This window comes from Triturus cristatus, chromosome 5_1, assembly GCF_964204655.1.
Source record: "Triturus cristatus chromosome 5_1, aTriCri1.1, whole genome shotgun sequence".
In the NCBI taxonomy this organism is placed as follows: Eukaryota; Metazoa; Chordata; class Amphibia; order Caudata; family Salamandridae; genus Triturus; species Triturus cristatus.
The window spans coordinates 28613161-28621980 of record NC_140587.1 but is presented as its reverse complement, the minus strand read 5'-3'; the positions used below and the strand labels follow the sequence as shown (position 1 = coordinate 28621980).

At 47.8% G+C, this 8820-nt stretch overlaps 1 pseudogene; it reads left to right on the top strand.

The window, feature by feature from the left end:
• Window positions 1–2401: 2401 nt before the first annotated feature.
• On the top strand, window positions 2402–3186 carry LOC146829999 (GTPase IMAP family member 9-like; annotated as a pseudogene).
• Window positions 3187–8820: the final 5634 nt, after the last annotated feature.

Sequence of the window (8820 nt, the reverse complement as noted above, 5' to 3'; positions counted from 1 at the left end):
AAGCCACGGCTGGAACACAAAATATCTCATGTTCCAAGATGCGGTGCCACCCTCTACATTAGGTTGAGGAAGTTGAAGATGTTTATAGAAATATTCCTAAGGGACAATTTTAATACCAGCACCGTATTGATGGTTCTTAAGTCTGCAATGAATTAACCGTAGGGCCAGACTTGGGTGTTTGCAATTTACCACAGCTGACATCCCTGCTTAAATGCTTGATCTTTGGGCCAACAACCCCAACCCTTCTCATGAAAAAGATGTCATTTAGGGGCATATGCATCAACATTAGCATTTGCGATTCCTTATTAGCGAAAAATAAGGAATCGCTAATAAGGAATAGCAAAAGGCTATGCATGTAGGAATCGCTATTCAAATAGCGATTCCTTAACATTCCTTATTACCGAATCGGTAATACCGAATCGGTAATAAGGAATACCTACCCATTCATTCCTATGGGCTTGGAGGCCCATAGGAATGAATGTAAAGCCATTCTGTATTAGCGATTCGGTATTACCGAATCGCTAATAGCTGGAGCACTTTCAAGGGTGCCAGGGTGTCAAAAGGACACCCTGTTGCACCCCTGAAAATGATATGTGCACATATGTTGCACACACACATGCTCTAAGGGCATGTGTGTGCGCAACATGACACTTTGAAAAATGCACAAAAGTGCATTTTTCAAAGTTTTTGCAAATTACCATGCAGTTCATCTTCATGGTAATTTGCTCCCCTTATTAGCGAAATCGCTAATTTTTTACCTTTGATGCATTGCATTTAAGGAATCTCACTTTGGGATTCCTTAAATGCAATCGCTATTTAAGGAATCGGTATTTAAGGAATCCCTATTTAAAGAATCGCTATTTAAGGATTCCTTAAATACCGATTTCTGCTTTTGGGTTGATGCATTGGGATTGGGAATTTTTTACTTAATACCGGGAGCTAATAAGGAATCGGTATTTTACCGACTGGATTTTGGGTTGATGCATAAGGCTGTAAATTCTTTCATGCCAAAGTCTGCATTGTGGGGCAATGAATAGCAGACTTTGTTTTTCAGCTGGGGGGTTGGTTCGTCCATTGAAGAATTTAAATAAGGCACACCAGTCATAATGGCCACGTAAGGGCAACAATTTGGAGGTGGATTAAGATGGGATTGATTGAGGAAAGATTACACCTTTGTGTTAGGTCCTTGAACTGGTACTCAGTGTAAGGCTTTGTGATTCCTCGTTGCACCATAGCAATTCCAAGGTCCCCTACTCTAACAATGGATACCTTAGCCCTCTGCGGCGGGCCTTGAGCTATGATAGGCAAAGAACTCAAAACCTGAGACAATGTAACATTGCATGAGGAGAGCTCAACTGGGCTTACATTGTCCAGCAAGTTGGCATGGGTCTTTGATAACTGGGTAACAGCGTCTTCCAAAATACCTACTCTGTCTACAAGCGAAGACATGCCGGTGGCCACCATAAGCGGGAATTTATTGTAAACATGATCCTAGTCAATGTTGGATATGTCTTTTGCACCGTGGGTAACAGAGGATGGATCAGTGTTATGCGGAGGTTGGGTGGGCCCACTTTCCTGTGCGGCAGTCCTCTGAGCTCTAGGCACTCTAGAAGCCCTAGATATGCCTGCTTGCTTACGTCTCCTCTTCCTCTTGGCTAAGGAGCCATTATTGCTAATGTCATGAGGATTATGATTAATAGGCATGCTGGATGGATATAGATACCGTTGACTGAGGTTACAAGTTTGTCATATCAGGCTGGTGACTACATATTACAGGGGACGACTAGTTTCTAATGCTCCATTAGAGTCCCAGACGCCCCTGCGGACCCTCTCCCATATCAAGCGACACAAGCCGTTCCGCAAGGTCAGTATTATTTGCATATGACCCCTACGGATCACGCCAAGAACGGCTTGAATGTGTAAAATATCCCTTGAAATGTGCACATTTCTATTTAGTTGTGGCAACAGTGGCCAAGAGAGATTAGCAGGAGAGGGTCAGGGTGGTAAACAGCAAAATACTTACCTGCACTTCTAAAAGTGATCCTAAATGAACTATATGTATGTGGTAATTTACACTTAGGAGCTTGCATCAGTTATAATTTAATGTATGCAACAATGTAAATTGAATGTATGCTATTTACTCGACTTTTTATAAATTGTTCCAATTAGTTACATCTTCTAATTAAAAACGTGTCACTTCAAACTTTCCATTATTTAGAAGTTTGGGCTCTGCATGTAAATTTCCATTAAGTAGAAGTTTGGGCTCTGCATGTTTTTAACATTTTGTTGCACAAAATTCTCTTCTACCCTTTAAATTGAATTTAAACTCTGAACTTCTGTCTCTTCTGACCTGACAATTTTACTCTTTGCAGGTGGGTTGAATTACGGTTCATTCGGTAGAATGGATGAGCTGCGTATTGTCCTTGTTGGAAGCGCAGGAGCCGGAAAATACGCCACCGGAAACTCCATCCTCAGGGAGGAGAAGTTTGAGACCAAGGCTTCCCCAAACTCAGTCACTGTAGAGTGTGAGAAGGGGGTCTGTGAGTGGAATGGGAGGCGCTTGGTGGTTGTGGACACACCAGGGTTCTTGAACAGAAATACACCAAGAGAAGTAGTGCAGCGTGAGCTCACACTCTGTGGGGAGCTCTGCGTCCCGGGGCCCTACGCCATAGTCCTGGTGCTCCAGGCCGGGCGCTTCAGCCAGGAAGAGGCGCAGTCTGTAGCCACCATCCAGAGGGTGCTTGGAAGGAGGGCTCTGAAGCACATGGTCATCGTCTTCACTCGGAAGGATGATCTGGGACAGATGTCAATACAAGAGTTTGTAGAGGAATCGGAGCCAAAACTCAGGGAGTTGATTGCTAAATGCAGGGGTGGTTACTGCGCCGTCAACAACAGGGCGACAGGAGATGAGAACGACCAACAGGTGGAGGAGCTGATTCACATGATAGAAAATATAAAGGAGGAGCAAAGTATATCGGAATATTTAAAACCTTCTTTAATCGAGGCATGGCGGTAGGAGCTGGGCTGGGTTTGGTAGTTGGCATAGCAGTAGCTGTAGGTGCAGGAACACCATTTGCATTCATGGTGGTCCTCATGCCTGTAGGGTTGGGTGTTGTAGGGGGGGTTGGCTATGACTTGTTCGACAGAAACCAGGATTCACTGGATCGCGGTTACACATCTGAGTGAACCATGACCCGGAGGGACTTCTTGTCCTCAAGGGGGTGGGGGGTTCACCAGTGATCACGGGCCAAGGTCAAGCTTAGCTTTCAACATGAAATGAGTGTTGTAAACCATCGACCACCATTGTCTCAATTCTCATATATGTCACAGGTGCACTGGTGCCACCTACTCCTGCCCATGTCCTGAGTGACTCATTTTTCAAATATAACCCAAGTGTAAAGCATGACTAGAAGGCTGAAGCAAATGTGTTCTTACTTGGCGACACACCAACAGCTGTGAGAGCTTTGAACATCTGCACTAACTGAAAGTAAAGACCTTGGGCCTCATGTAGGTAAATAAATTTTACCGGTTCTTAAATACCGAGCCGTACCGAATCGGTAAATTAGAATCGGTAAGTTATATGTAGGAAAAAATTCGGTAACAGTTACCGATTCGGTAACATTCGGTAAATACGAATCGGAATTCACCGATTCGGTAAATACCAAGGTGATAATTACCGAATCGGAAAATACCGAGGTGGTATCTACCGAATCGGAAAATACCGAGGTGGTATCTACCGAATCGGAAAATACCGAATCGGTATGTACGGATTCGGTAAATAACATCACATGACTTGACGAAACAGCTAATCCTGTGCAACGACAGCCCACCCAACCAGGAACTGCCCACACCCAGGCAGGTGTACACAATTAGCCGAAGTGGCCACACCCAGGCAGGTGTACATAATTAGCCGACCCTGGAGAGGCTTGGAGTGCAGAGGAGAGGCAGGGAGCAGTTGCATGTGCGAGCGGGAAACGAACAGCATGTCCAGCCAGAGAACACAGAAAGACGGAGGGGAAAGGAGGAGGAAGCTCAAATTCAACCCCAAGGAACTCCAGGTGCTGGTGGAGGAGGTGGTGAAGCAGCACCAGAAGCTGTTTGGGAGGCAATCCCTGCAAGTGCCTGAGGCCGAAAAGCGCAACATATGGCTGGCCATCCAGGCGCAGGTCAATGCTGTGGGAGTGACCCACAGGGACATTGAGGTCCTCAAAAAGCGCTGGTATGACCTGAGGATTGTGACCAAGAGGAAGATGGGCGACATCCAGAAGGAGGCCAGCCAGACCGGAGGTGGAACCAACAGGGCACCTGCCCTCACCGAACTGGAGGAGCTGGTGGCGGCCACAATCGAGCAAGAGAGCGTCGTGGGTCTTGGGGACGCCGACAGCTCTGCCAGAGCCGCAACACACCAAGGTAAGACGAAAGCACAGCAATGTAGCCTCCCCTACCCCTATCCCACATCCCCCATTGTGAAACGAGAATCACACTGCAGTCCACACGTGTCAGTGCAGACAGGCAATGCATTCCGGGAGATGTAGTCAGGGCAACACTAACCATGACGTAAATGTTACAGGGCAACAAGGCATGTCACGCACTCGAGGCACAAGGAGACAGAGGACAGATTGGAATGTGAAATGATTTATTGTGACGCTTGCAATGCAGCCCTTCGGGGACACTGAGCCAATGTTGTTTTTCTGTCCACAGATGTGACATCATGCAGTACAGGGCATGCTGCAGGGGAGACGGCACACCGGCCACAAAAATCACCTCTAGCCAGCACGAGTTCAGACCAGGGAGCAGGCCCACTGGCAGCCGCACCACCAACACAGCCAGCCTCGCCGCACACAGAGCCAGCATCACCTCACCGAGAGCCAGCATCACCACAACCACAGCCAGCATCGCCACTCTTGTTCGAATCACCGGCCACATCTCCGCTTGCAGGTGTGAGAATGAGGAGGCGTCCAGCAGCCAGGCTACGAGCCTTCGACACCTCGTCAGACGACAGCATGGGCCCAGAAGACCGCACCGGGCCCCAGGAAGGGAGCCATCCCACTGTGCCCCACACCTCACAGGCAGCACAGACGGGAGCAAGAGGGCGCCGCAGGTCACGTGTCCAGAGTCCACCAGCACCCACTGACGGCCATGGTGTCTTCTTGGGGCTCGAGGGCCAAATGTTGAAGCAACAGCGCCTGCAATCAAAGGCAGTTATGTCAGTCCAGAGGCACATGCGGGTGATGAAGACAAGCTTAGTCAACATGGACACAAACATTGGCGGCATGGCTGCGGGCATTCGGGACATGTCCCAGTCAATCCAGCAGTTGTGCAGCAAATTAGATGCTGACATCGAAGCACGGCGCCGGGAACGCCAGAGAAGGGACACTACCAGCAGGGCACTCAACCGTCTGGCAACTGCGACTTCCCTACTTTGCCGGCGCTCTGTGACGATGCAGGAGGGCCTCACACAGTGCTGCAGCGACCTGTCTCGGGGGATGGTGCAGGTGACAAGTGCACTAGGGGTGCTATTGACTAGTCAGGCGTCGACAACTGCTGCAGGGGATGCTGCGGAGAGCATCGACACCAGCAGCAGCATCACACCCCCCGTCCCAGAAGCACGCAGGAGCAGCAGGCGGCTTGGGGTTGGCTCTAGTGAGGATGCACAGGCCGTGCAATCCACCACTGCAGCGCGTATGCGCAAACATTGATGTGGCCCTGCTTAGCCACTTCCCATTGGGTGACGTAACCCTGGACATACTCCTTGTATAGATGGTATATTGCCAGATTGGCCTGTTCATGTGTTCATGGCGTGGTGCCACATTAAACTACGTCATGACTTCTCACAAATCGCTGTGTCCCCTCACTTACTCAGAAATAGTTGCATGTGATCTCTGCCCGTCTCTCTCTCCCATCGATTGCAGTTGGCACTCTAGCTGCGCTGTCCTCTGGCTGGCCTGACTCATCCTCGTTGTCCTCAAAATATGTTAGTTCCACATCTGTACCTTTTTTCGTGGCAAGGTTGTGCAGCATTGCACAAGTGGCAATAATCTTGCAGCAGGTGATGGGTTTGTACTGGCGTGCGCCTCCGCTCTTGTGGAGGCAGCGGAACCTGCTCTTCAGTAGTCCAAACGTGCGCTCCACCACATTGCGTGTTGTTTTGTGGGCCACGTTGTATCGTCTCTCACTCTGGGTTGCTGGGTGTAGGTAGGGAGTGAGGATGAATGAACGGCATGCATATGCACTGTCGCCTGGATGAGTAATAGGGAACCATCAGTTACATGCCTCTATACACTCTGATTTGCAGGTTTCAAGGGGCGTCACTGTTACTTACCCAGCAGGTATCCCTCTCCGAATTCGCCGGCACTCAGTCGTGTGTAGATCCCACTATTCTGGAAGATGTAAGAGTCGTGGGTGCTCCCAGGAAACTTTGCAACAATATCTGTGATGATGTTCCCTGCATCACAGATCACCTGCACATTGATGGAGTGGGTGGACTTCCTGTTCCTGTAGATGTGCTCTGTATCAGCTGGTGGACAGATTGGGATGTGTGTACCATCAATACAGCCGATGACATGGGGGAACTGTGCCATGTGATAAAAGTCTGTTTTTGTTTTCTGCAGTGCAGCCTGTGTGTTTGGGAAGCTTATGTAGTGGTGCATTCTCTGCATCATGGCATCCAGGAACTTCCTGAAGAAACGGGACAGGCAACTCTGGGATACACCACCCACCGCAGCTATCACCACCTGATAACTGCCGGATGCCAGTAGATGTAGGCTGCAGAGCACCTGCACATGTGGTGGTATGGCGTGCGCCCTTCTTGTTGGCTGGTCCAGGAGTGGGTGCAGGTCCCTTATCAGGTCCATGATGGTTGCGGGGTGTAGCCTGTACCTCTCATGTATCTCTGCATCAGTCAGCTGTAATAGTGTGATGCGCTGTCTGTAGATTTGTTCCTCCCGTCGCCACACCCTCAGTCCTGCTGCCTGTAGACGTAGGCGCCTTGCAATGACGTACATGGCGGCCATGTTGTCCACGCTGTTGCATTTTGGGATTGCTTTTGTGCATTGTTGATGGTTACCACCTGCTTTCAATCCGTGTTAATTACCGACTCTTATTTACCGATTTTCCTGGATTTCTTAATTACCGACTGCTCCTACATGTCATTTTAAATTTTTACCACTTCATATTTACCACTTCATATTTACCGATTCGTTAATTATGTATTCGGTAAATATGAATCGGTATTTTAGAATTCGGTAACTATGAATCGGTATTTACCGCCTCATATTTACCAAAAAGTGGTTTTTGGACTCCTACATCTCACTTGTCTGAATACCGGTCGGTAACGGCATATTTACCGAAAATCGGCCGTTACCGACCGGTATTTCGCTACCTACATGAGGCCCCTTGTCTTGTAATTTCTAGCAAAAACTGATGCTGAAAATAAAGCATTTCTGGTCACTTATGTTCAGTACTTAAAATCAATAATCAAAGCATTTTATTCCATCACACTTTGGACTCTAAGTAGTTAACAATTCTTCATTCTCACTTTCTGTACTGAATTCGTACTCCTGATCCAAACCTTTGAGAATCCCAGAGCTAACATGGCTGAATACCTTCATTATTTACCAGTAAACAGCAGTAAGCAGCCTTCTCGCCCTCATAACAGCACCCCTGCGAAGTGCCACGCATCAGAGGTTAAACTAACTCATTTCAGTGCTAGGACCCGCATCCCGCACTGAACTGCATGAGTCATTCAGCTTGAACACTTCTTTTTCGGTTCTTTCACTTTACAGTGCTGCCTGTGCCAACAACCAGGGAACCGAGGTGAAGTTGACATACACGTTCAAAGTTTGTGTGATTGTGTGCGTAAGGTTTCTTGTCGCGTTGTGTTTTGTAATTAGACTGCGCAGCATGTGAGGAAAACACCGGACATTCTCTTGACGGTTCTGCCTCAGAGGGCATAAGAAGGCACCGGAGTGAGACACCAGGCAGCTCTTGCATTGTGGCTTCACATGGCAAACGGTGATGGCACTGAGTCAAAATGAGGCCCTTTGAGGCTTGAAACAATATCATTAACTGGCTATCTTGAAATGTCGGGAAATACTGCGATAGTCCATGTGAGCAAGCCACTTTCGTTACAGCTGGCCTTTCCTTTGTAACCTGCTTCATTCTTGGAACTGTAGTCTAGGCTCACATGTACTGGAAATAATGTCCGTTTATGGAACCTCAGGTATGGGGTCATGGTGTCCTAATAATAGGCAACCATAAGCATGCCTTAAGAGAGCATCAAATAACTACATTTACCAAAGAAAACAGGTGAATGGCCATTTCACAAGTTTAGTGGCATCAAATGGAATATGTCTCCACTTCTGTATTACAGACCAGAAGAGTTTTCAAATGCAACTTCAGTAAATGTCCCCATATTTGCCAGAGCTCTCTCTATGTGTATGGCTTCTCAGCTCACAGTCTAAACTGAGCCTCTCGGTCTCTTGAAAATGTTCCCAGCTTCTAACTGAGGCCTTAATTGTCCATGAATGATTGGATGGTCCTCAGATGTTTAATGCTCATTCCTACGATCCTCAAATATTTACTTGCACTTACCATTTCCAAACGGGATGTCGCCCAAATGTGGAAGACCACCTCCCCTCTGACAATTGGAAAGTGGGTGAGAGAGCTTGAAAAGTGCATGGGCCAATGTGGTCGGGGTGGGGAAGGCCTGCGTATAGTTTTAATGTTGTTCTTATTTTTTATGCTTTTATGTACAATTTACACGCATGGATGGGTCCGTTTATTGTAGTCCTTTGCCTTTGCATTCGCAGATTAAATTGC